We start from the raw sequence: 18339 nt of genomic DNA, 5'->3' as shown, positions 1-18339 counted from the left end.
TCCACCAACCCTGCTGATTGTGGGTGGAAAACCGCATGGAACTTCTGTTTGATCCCTAATCCTTTCAGGACATAGTTAATAACTTCTCCAACAAAATGAGGTCCGTTATCATTCCATAAAAGTCTGCAAACACCAAACCTAGGGAAAAATTCTTTCAAAAGCACCTTCGCTGTGGTAATGGCAGTATTATCCTTTGTGGGGTACGCCTCTATCCATTTACTGAAGGCACATACCACCACCAAGACATACTTTAAATTGTTGCAGCGTTCAAGCTGAATATAATCCATTTGTAGAACTTTAAAAGGTGCAGTTGGTGTAGCAAGCCCTCCCGCAGGAGTTCGTTTCCCTTTTCCAGGATTGTATTGTAAACAGATCAAACAAGACTGTACTACTCTCTTAGCTGTACTGGAAATTTCTGGATGCTCCCAAACTTGCGTAAGCAACTTCATTATTGTTGAAGCTCCAACATGTGCCAGTCCATGTGCCATCTGAACCATAGGTTGTACAAAAGCTATAGGCAATTTCCATTTATCCATATGCTTATTCCGCCAACAGACCTCATCATCCAATTCTCCTTCTTCAGACCATTGCGCACGTTCTTTCACAGAAGCAGATTTCTGTATATCTAATACGTCTTGTCTAGCATTATGCCAACGTTCAGCTTGTGACTTCACTACATACATAGAAGTAGTACTTCGCTGCATCGCAGTCTCATGTGCTACGCGGTCCGCTAGGGCATTACCTTGCCCTATCTTATCGATCACTCTCTTGTGTGCACTACATTTCACAATAGCTATTTTCTTTGGATATGTCAATGCAGTCAAGAGGTTATGCACTAATTCTCCGTGCATTATCTGCATCCTGTGGGATGTGAGAAAGCCTCTCTCCTTCCAAAGCAAACCAAAATCATGAGCCACTCCAAAAGCATAGCGGCTGTCTGTATAAATGTTCACACATAAGTCAGAACTAAGCTCACATGCTTGTGTCAAAGCTATTCGTTCAGCTGCTTGAGCTGACTTCTGTGGTATACAAGCTGTCTCCACTACCTTGTGTATTGTGGAGATTGCATATGCAGCTGAGGTTGTACGGTCTGGCAACTTCAAACAAGACCCATCAACCCACAATTCCCCATCTACATCTGGAAGGGGCGTATCTTGCAAATCAATACGGCCCTTTGTCTGTTCTTCGGTAAGGAATATTTAATCATGTCTTTCTTGTGACTGAGGCTGAGTCACCGGATATGGCAACAAAGTGGCTGGATTTAGTGTTGCACATCTCTTCAGTGTAATGTGAGGAGCCAGCAATGTCAATTCATATCCTGTCAGGCGAGCGCTAGTTAAATGTTGCGTCTTTGTTTGATTTAAAAGAGCATCAACCGTATGGGGTACTAACAACAACAGCTTATGTGACAAATCTATCCCTTCACTCTGACGTATTGACACAGCTGTTGCCGCAACTGAACGAAAACACCCAGGCAACGCTCGAGCGACAGGATCAAGTACTGCTGAAAAATATGCGCAGGGATGCTGCTTATCGCCATGTTTCTGTACTAAAACTGACAACGCACATCCATCTTTCTCATGTACGTAAAGTGCAAAAGGCTTCATGTAATCTGGAGTACCTAACACTGGTGCTGAACAAAGGGCTTGTCATAGCTGCCGGAAAGCAGTCTCACATTCATCTGTCCATGGGAGGGGCATTGGAGTATCTTTAGTCAAAAGTGCTAGCAAAGGTTTGACAATGTGTGAAAACCCTAATATCCATTGCCTACAAAAAGAAGTAAGACCAGGGAATGCATGAACATCTTTCTGAGTAGATGGTACTGGTGTGTCTAAAATTGCTTGAATATGATCTTATGTAAGTGCACGGCCCTCCTTAGACAAAAGGTGACCTAAATAGGTTACCTTTGGTCTACAATATTGCAATTTCTTTCGTGACACTTTATGATGGTATGAAGCAAGAAAAGAAAGTAAGGACAAAGTGCTCTTTTCACATTGCTCAGGGGTATCAGCTGCCAACAAAATATCATCGATATATTGTATGAGAGCCACACCTTCAGGCAAAACAAAAGAATCAAGTTGTAATTTTAACGCTTGACTATAAATACTAGGACTCTCAGTATAGCCTTGAGGAACTCTGCAAAATCTAAATGATCGTTTATTCAAAGTAAAACCAAAGAAATATCGTCTATCAGGATGAATAGGGATCGAAAAGAAAGCATTCTTCAAGTCTATCCCAGAGAATGTAGTTGCTTGCAGAGGAACCAAAGTAAGAAGTGTTGTGATGTCAGATACCACAGGATATTGTGGTACCACAATCTTATTCACTTCTCGTAAATCAATAATGAATCAGTAAATCCTAGATCCGGTGTCCTTTTTTTTCAGAATAGGAAGAATCAGACTGTTACAAACATTATACGGAACTTCCTCAACAACTCCAACTGCAATAACATCATGCACAATTTGTGTGAGTGCTTCTTCGCCCGTCTGTGAAATTTTGTATTGAGGCAAACGTGGCAATACAGCTCCCTCCTTGACACTAATATGTACCGGTGGAATAATCATTTGTCCCACATCAGTATCTGAAGTAGCCCACAATGTACTAGGGAGTGAAGCTAATGCAATATCCTCTTTAACAAGACAAAGGGGGTGATTCTAAGTCTGGCGGGCGGCGGAGGCCGCCTGCCAGACTTCCCCCTCCAAAATACCGCTCCGCGGTCGGAAGACCGCTGAGGGTATTCTGGGTTTTGCACTGGGCTGGCGAGCGACCGCCAAAAGGCCGCCCGCCAGCCCAGTGCAAAACTACCTTCCCACGAGGACGCCGGCTCCGAATGGAGCCGGCGGAGTGGGAAGGTGCGACGGGTGCAGTGGCACCCGTTGCGAATTTCACTGTCTGCAATGCAGACAGTGAAATTCTTTGTGGGGCCCTCTTACGGGGGCCCCTGCAGTGCCCATGCCATTGGCATGGGCACTGCAGGGGCCCCCAGGGGCCCCACTACAACCCATACCGCCATCCTGTTCCTGGCGGGCGAACCGCCAGGAACAGGATGGCGGTATGGGCTGTCAGAATCCCCATGGTGGCGCAGCGAGCTGCGCCGCCATGGAGGATTCAAATGGGCAGCGGAAAACCGGTGGGAGACCGCCGGTTTTCCACTTCTGACCGCGGTCAAACCGCCGCGGTCATAATGCCCAGCGGGGCACCGTCAGCCTGTTGGCGGTGCCCCCGTCATTTTAGCCCTGGCGGTCTTGGACCGCCAGGGTTAGAATGACCCCCAAACTCTTTCCATCACAGGATGATTATCATTCAATATAACACGCACCCCTTCAGGAGAGCATCGTATTATAGCCCTGAAATACTTGAGCATATCAAGACCCACAATATTGTCTGGTGTATTTGGAGAAAGCAAAAACGGACATGGAGCAATAAATTTATCAACATGGAATGCAAGTGGTTGTGACAATGGGCTAGGGGAAGGTGTTCCATTGAAACCTATCGATGTAATGGTTAAGCCAGACAGGGGAGCTCTTGGAGTCAATTGTTTGAACAAGGCGCTATGAGTAGCTCCTGTATCAACCAGAAACTGATCAGTAGAACCCAAAACATGTGCTGTAACATGGGGACCCCTCTGATCTACTGGAACTTCAACTGATTCCTTATCCCATCCTAGGCAATCCTATGCATAAGCAGAATCTTGGGAATCAGGCTGCACATAGTTAGATATCTGGTATTGGTTCCGTCTATCAAAAGCGTTAAACCCATCCTGCCTTCGTACATTAGCATCAAACCTAGCATGATCATTCATGCTTCTTCTAGGCCCTGAATATCCTGAGCGATTTCTCATTTGTCCCCGACCACGTGAACACTGCTGAACATGTAGTGCTGGACAATCGGCAGCCCAATGCCCAAATTTCTTACAATACGCACACTGATCAACAGACAAATTCGAATGAGTGTAAGAAGAACCATAAGATCCATGTCCACCTCTATCACTTCCTCTAACAGGCAGACCATAAGCTTGAGCCAACATAACCTTCGTCTTTAATTCTTTAATCTTTTTATCCTTGCTACCTTTTGCTTCTAATTCCTGACGTTCATAATTCTGAGCCATAGTCAAAAGAGAAACCGGAGTAGAGGTAGTCCATGAACTTTCACTAGCTTTTAGACGACTAGCTATTCCTGATAACAGATTTGCGACATATTTATCGACGAACAAATGTCTGCCCGTATCATCTGACAATAACTGGCCGCTAAAATCATGCAATGCTTCTTCAAAGCGTGTAAAGAAATCAGAGACCGATTCATCTGCCTTTTGCTTACAAGACGCTAAAACAGACCAATCTATCTTTTTAGGGGGAATAATCGTTTTTAACTTAACCAATATGGCTGCGGGAAGATCTAGAATCAACTGATACGGCTTTTCCGCAGGTTCCCTGTCCATCTGTTCTAAATCTTTCCATGATGACCCAAAAACTACACGATCATCAACTTTACGAACAGTTCTCCACAAATCAGGCAGTAATATCAATCCAAAAAATAAATCAATGTCAGCCAAAGTCATAGTACAAGAACTAATTGCTCCCTCAACTTCCCCATAAAAGGCGGCTGGATTTTTCCACGGGTCAGGTGAAGCTGTTTTAAGTGCCATTACATCGGCCCTATTCCAAGGAGTATACACCCAATTATATATAAAATAACCCTTAGCATCAACAGAAGTTTTATCATCACTTGTACCCAATCCTTTAGGAGGAACATACAAAGGCGCGGCCTCCCGCATTGGTTTCGCGTGAACTATCATAGTCTTATCTGTTCCGAAGATGTAAGCTTGCACCCCGCAGGTCTGAGATGTCCGAGCAACTATGTCCATGGCCCTTTTCTCCTCTCGCAAACGGACTGCCGCAACAAATAATTTCACCAAACACCTGATTGCATCAGCCACCTGGGAGAAAACAAAAAGACCATCACGCATTTGCTTACGATCAGCTGCTACATCATCGGGCTCTAACTAATCAGAATATCTCCAAAATAGTTCAATAATTTCATTGCCAAATGCCTCAGTAAAATATAGCTGCTCCTTTTCCGTCCACCCTTTCATGTTGTCTAAAAGTTCAGAAGCAGAGACAACGCTACCAATTGTTTTACGAGCAATAGATCTAAGCTCAAACGCACGGTCAGCAGGCAACATAGAGCAACTGTCTCGTATCTTCTGTTGCTCCGAACCGGAGACCTCAGCTAACTCATTAGGGGCAGAAGGAACGACATACGGAGGTGGAGGGCGATCTAGTAACAAAAAATCATTGTGCGGTTTATTAAGGATAGGATAGAGAGATTGCCGAACAGTGTATTGGCCAGTTACCTGTAATTTACATTCTTTCTCTTCTATCTCCTTTAAATAGTTTATTTCTTTCTTTCTCATTGCCAATGCTTTCACATATACATTCTTCTACTGCTCTTTTTCAAGCAAGGCTTGCTCACGCTTCACTCGTCCACGCACTTCTTTCTCCCACATTCGTACACAGTCAAACATATCTTGCCTAGACCTTTGCTTACACATACATTGTTCCACATACTCAATCTTTCGCAAATAAAATGACCCATGCATAGGCCAACGTAACTCAGGGTCTGCACAAGTGTATTTATTCCATAATGTGCTTTACATTATAGAAGAAAGACCACGTTTAACATACATATCTATATCTGGGGGTACTGGTTGCGATTCTTCCAGTCTCAAATTGGTACCATTACAAAAGCAACACATCCTACAAAGTGCGCTAGAAACAGGCATGCCAAAATTAGAGCAGAATATGCAGTATTATAATAAAAGTAGCACTTAAGGTACCTCTAGTACGATGTGCCTTTCATATCAAAATTAAATTGGAGAACATTCTCCTCATTACCTGCCTATATAAATTGCAATTTATATATCAATTCAAAGGACACAAATTTACTAGTAATCCAAAACACGAGAGCCACAGTAAGTGGTGCTAAACTACATTACCAAACAAAGTCATCAAAACCCACAGCAAGTGCCGTAAAACGGCTCTTACCAATCACAGGGCATCCAGATTTCAACTGGCAAGTTCTAAAATCGACCAAATGGTCACTGCGCGACGAATGAACAAAAAGGATCTCAGTCGAGGACCGGCGCCACCTGGATGGTCAAATCAGAAAGAAGGGAAAAACGCCGTGGTAGCCAAGACTCGGGTCTCCTCAGGCATTGATCGTCTGCAGCGAGATCCCAATCCTTCGTCGCGACCAATCCGTTGGGTGTCCGACTCGCCGATGAGTCCCTGTTTGGGCGCCAATTTTGTCAAAGTAAGCCTCAGCAAGGCCTACTAGTGCAAGGGGTTCACCCTTCTCTGCACAAAGTCCTCAGACCATATAGGAAGAAGTTGGCACAGAAACTGAAATAAAAGACAAAGTTTATTAAACCTCAAGAGGTGGAACTACAGTTCAAACAGCACCCTTCGGTAATGTTTGAAGTAGCACACTGAACTAAGAGAGCATGGTCCTTTTATACCCACGCAGGGGCTTAAAAGAAGGTGGTACAGTTATAGAAGAAAGACTTATATACATATAAGGTCATATGGAAATGCACAGTCGACAGGTAGGAGGGGCTAACAGTTTTCAAGGACTAGTAGACACATTACTTACTGTCTGTTACTAATTACTAACAGCTGCAGACCTTACTGGTTATGTGCAAAAGTGGGGGATGCTAAATATAACTTGTAACGAGACAGATTTTCAAGAGTAGTTAACAGGAAGGTAGGAAAGAGCACATGGCGGGCACATGGCAGCATGTGGCAGAGAAAATGGCTGCCATGAATACAAATGGATTCCACAAAATGTTCACAATAGTTGTTAAATACAAGATGTCTTCTGCTAAAGCTTAATCTAATCGCTACTAAATTACAACAGTGCTGAGGCTGAAGGCAAAGCAAAGTTCCTGTGAGTTGGTTGGCATCTCTGCAGAGCCCACAGAACAATGATCATGTATTCTAGGTACAATTGAAATTCATTGTAAATGTGTGCGAAAGTTGTGCACAGAGGTCAAAATATTTAAAAGGCAAAAGGAAATAGAGTGCTTAAATGTGATGAGTGCAGTCTGTGGTTGGGGTGGTAAAATGAGGGAGATGTGGGAAGTGCAATCAGGGGAGAGTGAAAAGAGGGTGCTGAACAGGAAAGAGGCTTACATATCAAACATAAAGCATACATAACTGAAGGCCCCACTTCTTCCACAGGCCTCAATCATATTTAATTCAATCTCACACTTTTAGAATTGAAACATTTCCAATGTTCATTATTTAACACTAATCATTGTTGTTACTCATTTATCTCAAACAGCTAACAACAATTGACAAAGCCAACAGTACTGACATGTTTTAGGTGTATGTCAGTAGTGTAATATTTCTGGATGCAATAAAATGTCAGAGAGAAACCAAAATACAGGGTGTTCCTTTTCAGGGAGCTCTCATTTTTTCCATCCCACTTAAAGACCTGTGTGCACATATTTCCTCATGACTGATTGCAGCCAGTGGCTGTGGGTGCTTCCTGGTGCTTGGTTAGAGCATTTTCTTCCAAAGCTGATGCAGCATGCAGTGCAAGACAATGGGTAAGCACACGCTTTAAAGGGCCTAAGGTGTTGCAGTGTACAATTCGCACAATAAAGGGTGAACATATTAATGCAGTAGTATACGGGCAGCTTTTAATGTGTTTAGTATTTCACTACTATTCATTCCCACTGCTTTATGGGTCTTGCTTCCTCACTTAATTGATTTTCTTTCAAATGCACAATTTGTCAATCTTTTTTCATTTTTTTGGAGAGGATGACCCACCCCAGACCTTATGTCCATTAAGCTTGCTAGTTTCATAAAAAAGTTTATTCCAGCCTTTTACGCCCCACCACTTTCAAATGTCACCAGCCTCCACTTCTTTCAATCATCTCATAAAATATGGATGTTGTATTCTTTTTTGCTTACCCTTTACTAGTGCTTTTAATTTTTTAATTTGCCTGAGAAATGGCGCTGTTTAAAGTAGATTTGAACTACAGTTGGTACCTCACATTGGTTTGACTATTAGTAGTTTGTTTTACTTTTATTTGGATATACAGTATGTAGACCTCAGCCCTCCCTGGTGTGGACTTTATTAACTCTCACGTGTTGGTTATTGTATGACAGGACAACAAGGCCAAACGTCAGATGGGCAATGTGAGAACAATCAGTACATGGGAAAGCTTCTAATATACTTGATTACAGCTTACAAAACATTCATAGCTTTCCGAATTCACAGCTAATAAATCGGCACACAAGGCTCACCTTGAAACCAAAAATAAAAAGTGGCTATGAACGTTATGACCATATGAGAGCCAGAGTCTAATCGGATCAGTTGATGAACCTAGATTAAGCATTCTTCAATTGCTGTAGTGTCGATATACTGTAGACTGTTGGGCAAGGACCTTCTTGAACAGATTTGATTACAAGGAAAACATGTTACTATCTAGAGTTTTTGGAAAAAGTCGGGACCTTTGTTCCAGTAAAGTTTAAGTAAATTACGCAGTATTTTGAACTTTACCCAACAATGAACAGGAAGCTGATGAAGAACTTTCAAATAAAGCTTAAAGTGATGATGCATTAGGACTACTTCAGTATGGGTTCTTTTCAGTCTGCCATGAAGGAAGATGTTCCTAATTTCCCAAGTAACTCGGGACCCCTTTTACGAAACAAAGGGTTAAAACAATGACCGTTAAATAAAAATGAGTTGGTTTCATCCTTACTCTATGACTTCCAGGGTGAACATTTGCTTTTTTTTTTTTTTTTTTTTTTTGTATGTTTAAAGTATATGATGCCAATTCTCTCTAGTAGTTCAGAATGATCTGTTAGAGTTAAAACTTTTAAAAACGACGGTGGTTGGACCCACAGTGTAAGCCATGGTTCACATTTACACATTTAAACGTGTAAAATGCAAATATAACATCCCAAAAGGTGCACTTTCAGTTCCGAAAGCAACAGCATGCGAAACAGTCGAAGGCACCGAATATGAGGTCGAGCGTGCATTTCAATACTTGGGCAAACTCTTGTTTGTGCAGGGATCAGAATTTTGACCTAGGCGGAGATTTTAAGTGGGTTATGTAGTGAGTTTTAAGATCATAGGTCAATTCCACCATTTCACATTTGCATCGATCCATCAGGCCAAACATGCCCGGTAATCACTGAGGCATTTTCATTCATCACTTCGGAGTTAAAAGTTAAAGCACTAGGGGCCTGATTTATGAAACGTTAGTGCCGCCCTTGCATCATTTTATGACGCAAAAGCGATGCAAATTTACAAAATACAATTATATTTTGTGTTCGCGCCGCTTTGCCTCAAAAAAATGAAGCAAAGGCGGCGATAACCTTTCATAAATCAGGCCCTTGGTATTTAGCAGATGCGGTAATTACTGCACCCATCCTTACAACTGTCGGCTGGGTCCAGTAAAAACCTCAAAAACCTCCGAGCAACTGTAATCAGGCCCTCTGCGTACAACTCTCTGCTAGGCAGATTATTCAGCATCTTTTGCAGATAATGGATGGATTACTTTTCAAACACTTCGGATCAAACAAAAATACCATCAAATTACATTACTCTCCACAATGTACCGCCTTTTAAAATACATCATTTTTAATCAACGAATACTCACCAATGAATTTATGACAAAGCAAAGTTGGAAATCACAAGAAACATTTCAAAAACAATTTGCTGTACTAAATAATTTGAAACATTAATCAGCTGCCGTATGAGTTGAAATAAATGTAAGCAAAGTCGTTGTTTTCAGCTGTTTTTCTGTTAATATTGGAAATGGTGAAAAATTAGCACGAAATAGAATTAAAGCCAGCAAAATGTGTGTTTGAGCTTGCCTAAGGCACTCACAAATTTCTTCTAAATCAACTTACAAGAAAGTCCTTTATGCATTTCCTCTTTTCTTTTCTTCTGTGACCTCAAACTGGGCTCTGACCTTACCAAGTCAACAAGTTCCTTTCAAGCTTCGAAAACTTAAAATGGAATGGCGTCAAAATGCGGCACTCGATACTCAAATCCGATGTCGTGGAAGTGCTTCCTTCAGGCAATTTAACAGTTCATTTGCAAACACAGCTCTAAAGACGAGAAATCAATTAGTAAAAATCGTACTGCACTTCCCTAAACTTCCCTGGTTTCGATTTTCGAAACCTGAATTAGTTATCAAGTGAATATTAATGCACTTGTGTGCAACTACTAAAAACACGAGGTTTTTATTTGACACTGATGTAGCCAATGTTTAACCTGGAATTCATCGACCTAAAGGATTAATCAGTGCTTCTATTCTCTATACTCGACTCCAACATGAGTAAAACAAAACGTAACAGGGGCGTGCTCTATTTTAGATATGTTTAATCTTTAATGAAAGGTTGGATGATTTAATCAAACTATACTTTTTTCTGTCTTTAGATGCGGATTATATTCTCATCAAAATCATAGAATGTGCGTACCACTTTGTTGCCGATTTCTACCACTGACCCTCAGCATGAACATTTTACCTTGGAATGCCATCTGTTTTATTTTGCAAGATCTACAATATAGTAATTTTCTGAAACGGACATTTTCTAATGCGGTTAGTATGATAGTTTGGTGTTTCGTGTATTCACGTTAGTCAGTGCTGGTTATTGGGTTTTAGGGAGATGGATTAGTTCTTTAATGAGCAATGAAGGGATTCGAAGGTTTTAACGCATTGTTACGAATTTTACATAGTATACATGTGTTTTGTACTTTGCGATTTTCATTTATGTTCATTCAATTTACAGGTGATTCATAAACACACAGCAACGTTCGTGTGTGTTTGAGACATTACATATCGTTACAGCAGCATTTTAGTCCCATTAATCAGTGAAGCTATAAATTTGATTGGGATGGGGCATGACAAAATGCACTTATGTATAAATGTATGCCATAAGTGAGCATTGAAGTCTTAATTTAAGAGAGGTCTCTGCGGTCGTTTTGGGCCGACTAACTTTTAAATTTATTTAAGATTTCTAGCAGTGGCATTTTACTGTTACTGGAACGTAAAGGGAATACACTGCTCTTGACCAGAAATGTAAACAAGCATTTGCAATGCAACGGGTCTCGCGTTTGCTCATGATAGAGCTGATAGCGTTGTAAACTCCTAACCCGACTTTTCACCGATCGGCAAAAGTGCATTTATGTACGTAACTCGAAAAAGTGCAATTAACTGTGTAAAGCGCTCAACTTCTGCCAAGCGAAATCGCGCTAGGAAAATAGAGAAAAAGTAGTCCACGAGCCGGACAGAAAACAGTGAGCCTCGCATGTTTTCTGTACTTGGTCGATGCGCTCCAGGAGGGCTAGCCACCGGAAAAGTCATGACGTATGCATGCCTTCGACTAGTGAAAGCAAGCAGATTTTAATAGGGAAGCCCACGAACCAATGAAAAACACTGACGTGACGTCGACAGGGCTCCGAGCCCTTTTCTAATACCTAAAGCGTCTCGCTGCGATACGCATGCGCGAGCGCATGCGACACAGGCTCGACCCTAAAAATATAGAGTACTGTCTAGGGGATAGATCAAAAATTAGTTTCTCTTTATACACCAAATTAAAATGTTCTTAAACAAGTAGATTTTTTTTTTAAACTGATAGCCACACAAATTAATCAGCTACTTTGCAAGGAAGCCAACTTGTACATTATTTTGATTCATGCATCAATGCACACTGAACATACAGTTGTGTGAAGACAGCCATCCATCATTCAAAAGCATATATCCCACCTTTTCCTATTGGTCACACAGTAGGAGTGGATACAAGCATGTGTAACTTGGTGCTCTGTCTTCGGTAATGGTGTAATAATGCTAATCTTGTGTTATGTTTGTTGTGCTGGGTCCCCTTGTCACACTAATCTCCCCCACTATGACACCCCACACCCTGGCTGCAGAATGCTGGCTCCTTTAGAAGCAGAGCTGCTGTATTTGTTCCCTCACGTAATTGATCCCTACTGAACATACAATTTTACATTACTGTAGACAAACCCCTCATAAATATAATTTCCTTCTGCCTTGTTAATCATATGGCGCCCCTCTGTTTATGAGTTCATGTAGATCAGCATCTATATTTAATTCTGGTGCAAAATGTGGAAGCCAATTTGATGTTTTATTAGACCCATGTCCTAAGAGTCCTTCGTGCCTTCACCCAGTAGCAAGAGTCCCCTGCTGTGTACAAAGACAAACACGATGTCATGCTATTCCCCCATCAGGAAAAGGAAGTAAAATTGAGGATGTCAGAAACCCGTCCCTGCATCAGTAGAAATTAAGGGCCATATTTATACTTTTTGATGCAAAACTGTGCTGCCGCAGTTTTGCGTCAAAAAATTTACCGCCGGCTAACGCTATTTATTTGCGCCGCTTGGGTGTCAAATTTATGCTTTGATACACGTTGGCGCAAACCACAGGTGTGAGTCATTTGTTTTTACTCAAACCAATGCGTCACATCGTAAAGCAAAATGACGTTAACGCTGCGAAAATGACTGTGAGCCGGTTTACGACTTCGCAAACCGGATACGCGCCTCTTTTGGACGCAATAGCATCAAAAAGCGGCGCAAACACTGCAAAATGTGCTAAGGAGAGCCAAAATGGATCCCAGATGCTTGGACAGACCCCAGGAAGATTACAACAGACCAGGAATCAGCCAGGAGGACCCACACAAGACCCAGGAGAGGGAGAAGAAGAAAATAAAGTGTTGCTTCAGTGCAGAGGAGCAGGAAACTCTGGTGAAAGAGGTGACGGAACACCAGCACCAACTTTTTGTCACCTTAAAGTTGCCAATTAGTCAGAGAGAGTCAATATGGCAACAAATTGTTGACAAGATAAACAGTGTGGCATAAGTACGGAGAACAGTCATTGAGTGCAAGAAACGCTGGCATGACTGCAAGCGCAGGACCAAGGAAAAGATGGCCAGGAACAGGAAGACAGCACTGCAGACTGGAGGTGGGAGTCCAGCACTGCAGGAGGCTCTGGACCACATGGAGGAGATGGTGGCAACCTCCAACAACAAACCTTTCAACGCATGCACAAATGAAATATTGACCCCCTCAGGGCCGACCTGGCTGCCTACCACAGTGATGTGGCTGCTATTCTTAAGAACCAGCAGCTCCTCCTTGCTGCAGTACTGCCCTTAATAGTTAACAGTTCCCGGAGGAGATCGTCACAGGGATTCAAGGACAGGACAGCGCAGACTACCGGGAGACAACACAGATGCAGGGTAGGTCGCATGGGGAATTAAATTGCACAAATGTTAACTGTAAGCAGGGGGGGTTGACATACCTACTACACAATGCATGTCAGTCATGATATTCAGGGAGTGGCATGGGTAAAGAGTCTTGGCACGGGGCATGGGCTGTTCAGAGGAAACCTGGGGCACAGTACTACACTACACCAACAACCTTTGCATGGGGATATGCTGCCATGCCAAGAATGCTGGAAAGGTAAAGCCAGACCAGGAGGGTAGGGTACAACATAAAACTGGCCTGCTGTCACACGACAGCTGGTATTCCCCCTACATGAACCAGGGCTCAATAAGCAGTCTCAGGCCGTATCCGCAAGTGGAATGTAATACTGACAACAGTTGCCACTACCACTTCTGTTGTGTGTGCAGGTCAAGTAGCTAATGGCAGTAACGTCCCCATGGATCAAAGACACCCAAATTAGAGGGTTCAGGATGACAATGTTATCAATCCCCTGAAATCAATACAAATGTTCTAATCCTGTCAGATGTGAATGTCCATAGTTGGTACGAACATCAGCCATTGTCATACACATTATGAGGTACACAGCACTAATGTCATACCCATGCTGCATATGTCATGGTCCACCCTGTGCCTGGGTCACAATAGCTCCAATGACACCATGCAACATCCCAAAGGTCATACTGCTCAGACAATAGCATTGAGGGGGAGGACATATGTCACCGGCCAGTGAAATTCTCCCTCACAGTCAGAAGAGGAAATGGAACACTGCTAGGACCATCAGTTCAATCCAACGTCGCAAACATTCCCCAACATAAAAATTACACACTACCAATGCTGACATATGTAGTGTTGCATGCCAATGTTATACATAGTTATGCTAGGTCTCAGCAACGTATAGCTGGATGTGAAATATCTGAGATTGGCTCACTTCCAGATTGTTAAGTGTGGTGCAAGTGCCATCAGAACACCCACAGCCAGTGCAAGGCATCACCATGAGAATGGAAGTAGATGGAGGGTTGAGTAGGACAAGTATGTGGCAATATACAATTTGGCGAGAACCAACCCCTAGAGGATATGATGCAGACAAGTCCCCAAACTGACCACACTACATGTGACATGCAGGTGGGGCATAGGCTTGGAAGAATGCTAATATTATAGACAGGAACAATGAACAGCAACCTATATCACAATGTGCAACAAATAGGAAGACAGGCACGTCACTTTACAAATCCAACAACACAGACACACTAATTGTACAATATCTCATTGCAGAGGACGATGGCTGTCCTGGGGATATGCCTGTCCTGGACTTCCCTGGTGACATGGATGATGAGCTGACGATCCAGCAGACCCTCCAAGATGTCCTTGGAACCCTCCAGGCTCCACCTTCAGTCACAAGGAGGAGCACAGATACAGCAGCCATCACAGAGGACCCACCCACCACCCCAATTGTATGTCCTGCAGCTCCAACCCAGCTGAGGACTCTGACGACACTGGCACCAGCTTTGAGAGAACTGTAGTTGGAGTACAGCGGGAGCTGGCCAAGGAGGTGCGGGTGGGGATGGAAAATATGGCAGCCAGCCTAGAGGGGGTGCGTTTGTGCATGATGTCAACTGCAGAACAGGCAGCAGCCATGCAAGGGCGAACATCAATCTTGCAAGAACTTGAGAAAATTGTGAAGGAAATCAGCACAGCTGTAACAGTTGACACAACACCTCCAACAACAAACCTTTCAACGCATGCACAAATGCAATATTGACCCCCTCAGAGCCGACCTGGCTGCCTACCACAGTGATGTGGCTGCTATTCTTAAGAACCAGCAGCTCCTCCTTGCTGCAGTACTGCCCTTAATAGTTAACAGTTGGCACTACCGGGATGTCTGACTCCACGTCTTCAAACACTGAGGTGTGTGTTGCCCCTTCACACCCACTACCACCAAGGGCAGAGGAGACAACACACACATCAGAAGATGAAGATGTGGAACAGACCACCTTCACCCGTAAGAGTAGCCGGTTGCACTAGTCCCTGCCCCCTGGCCACTTATAACCAAGGTCCTGTGCTTTGTAACATGCCACTCTTGCAACAGCTGCCCTCAAGCACTGTTCTCCAGCCCACTGTTTATCTTGTCACTCTGCCCTGTGATTGTCTCTCACTAACTCATTGGCAAATCATGTCCCTCTGCACTGTCTGACACTTCACCCCAGCATGTCCAATGACATGTCCTTTTGCACTTGTGTAGGTTCACAATGCAAGGTGTCACCCTAATGGACTCACATTCATGGACAATGTAAATATAGCACTACAGCACTTTATAATAAATAGCACTTACACAACCACTTTTCTCTGTGTAATGTGACACATCAACCGTGAGGGAGATCAGTGATGTTTGCCTCATGTTAATGATCATAGAATGTCAATACAACTGCCCTGAAAGAATGTGGGCTGATAACTATGCACTGTGGTGTGGATTGTACCATCATCTTCCCTTCCTGAGGGCTAATTCTGAGGTAAATAGAAACTATACAGTATAATGCTGTGTTGAACAGAATAAGTCTTCCTCAAGAGATGTCTAAGCCAAAAATTATTGTCTTCAAATTTTTCTTCAAGACAATCTTTACGTATGTGACATTTGACCCAAATTTTTCCTCACACACACCATACAGCAGGAATGGATGTGTATGAGTGTACGTACAAATAAGTAACCTTCCTGAACAATGTAACATATGATAGGTGTGAGTTATGTATAATATACTACATGAGATCATACCACCACTCACGTTATAAGGGTTCACTTGAACATCAGGCTGCAGGCAGACGTAACACAATGTCCTCAGTACCAAATCTGGTCCCAATGTATGTGAGATTGAAAACATACATCAAAAATTAACAACACATTGGGATCCTTAGTAACCTTGAGTCGTGGGTGCAATGGATGGCAGAATCTTAGCAAAGTAGCTCTGGTGTAGATGCCAATGTAACAGATCAATTGGGATTTGGTTGCAGGAATGGACACAAATGAAAATACTAAAGAGACACTGTTCACCCATGTCAAGGCCCTGATTCCCAAGCATTTGACACTTACTGTAAAGGAGTACCTAAATATTTATTTAGCAGTAAAAAAGGATAATAAAACCTGGGGAAACACCTTAACTAACCTAACCTATCCTAACTACACATTACCCACAACTGGCCCTTACTAGCCTAAGCTAAACTTACTTATTACATTTAACTAAACACTCTAAACATCAGCCCCCCACCCCCCTTATAAGACGGGACACTTGGAGGACAACATATACCAACCTAAACACATACTATCTTATACTAAACAAATATATAATTTTTTGTATTTTTATATTTAAATATATATATATATATATATATATATTCTTTTTTTTTAAACACCAAAACCATCATGCCCCACCCACCCACACATAATAAAAAACATTTCAAAATATCATACCCCCACCCCACAACCCACTACTACTAACTAAACTGACAGTCTATTCTAACCTAGCACTAAGCCCCCTAGATCCCACTAATTAAAAGAACCAGGAAAGAGGAGGGAGGGGAAGGATTCATGACAGAGGGTATAATTGTTACAAGTTCGCAATTCACAGGGTCTTCTTGATGGCACACACCCTCTTATTAATTTGTGACACCTCCTGCTGCAGCCTGTTCATTCTCCGCAACATATGTTGCATGTCACGTTGCATCACTCTGAAATCTGCAGGGTCAATGACTGCAGCTTGCGTGGTCTGAGTGCCAGTTGTAGATGTGTGTCCGGTTGGTGGTGCCATGCATGTAGGGGGAAGTGAAGGTGGTGCTGTCAGTGGTCCTGGAGCAGTGGAGGTCGAAGGTCCTGCAGTGGTGCCTGATATGCATGGTGCCACCTGGGTGGTAGTGGTGGTGCTAATGGTGGCGGCTGTTGTGGACACCGAAGGGCTTACTTGGGCAAATGCCCTCCACAATCCTGAGGCTCTTTCATGGTGATAACATCATGCCATGTGGTGGAACCCAGACTCCACATCCAGAATGTGTTGGTAAGGCATCGCCTGGCGCTGAAACTCACAACTCTGGATGGCATTTATTTTGGCTGCTGTTAAAAAAGATAAAGCCAATCATTAGGTACTTCATTTTGTGATATAGCTACTGATGAAAATCAGACAATACATCTAATGTAGCTGAAACAGGCCATATAACCATACAGATCACAGATTCTCCCTGAGGAAGTACATGCCAATGCAGCCTGCACATGTCCTATCTAACAGCACAGCAATGCTCTAAAAGATGTGTAACAACTTAAATGACCTATGCATCATTGTTCAGCCATTTATCACGTAAAAAATGCTGCAAGTCCTTCACATGTGACAGGCCAACTAATGACTATCTTCTGGATGACAATCAAGGACCAGAAGATCTGTGATTTGTAAATGGAATTGCCAGGATGGAATGCAGTTACTACTCATGAGTGGGTACCCTAGGTTTGGAAAAGTGATTTACAGATTTACATGTCTGTGTACTAAACGTGGATCATCACATCTAGGTACACATTTCATAACCCTAAGCCTGTGACTCAGGGGGGATGAACAAGCAGCAAATTTTTTCAAACATTTAGGACACCCTGGAAGCTTTGGGCAGTGGTAGATGGGTTTGGGCAGTCCACCACAGGTAAGGAGGATGTCCAACTAGGATACACCCAAAACTTGGACAATCCCATCCACATTTATCTTTGTAAATGCAGACAATTGTCAACATCATTTAAGACCACTAATACCTGTCTTACAACAAGCAGATAGATGCAAGCACACATCTGGCCATGAGCTGCATGCACACCTATGACATTGTACTCAAGTGCCACATACACGTAGCACAACATGTGGAGCTAGATGCTGCTAGGAAGTCAAACATACAGTTGAACATGTTCATTAGTGAACCGGGAGGCTCAAGTCTGTGGGTAAGACTTTGGCATCCCTATTCTGTAAGATTCAGGGTCTGACTTGCAGACTAAATCATGAATATGGGCCTCTGCAAATTTTTCTTCATTATAATTTCAAATACAAATGTCCCCCTCTTCAGATG

This window comes from Pleurodeles waltl, chromosome 2_1, assembly GCF_031143425.1.
Source record: "Pleurodeles waltl isolate 20211129_DDA chromosome 2_1, aPleWal1.hap1.20221129, whole genome shotgun sequence".
Taxonomy (NCBI): domain Eukaryota; kingdom Metazoa; phylum Chordata; class Amphibia; order Caudata; family Salamandridae; genus Pleurodeles; species Pleurodeles waltl.
The sequence above is the reverse complement of the archived record's forward strand: the minus strand, read 5'-3'. Positions refer to the sequence as shown.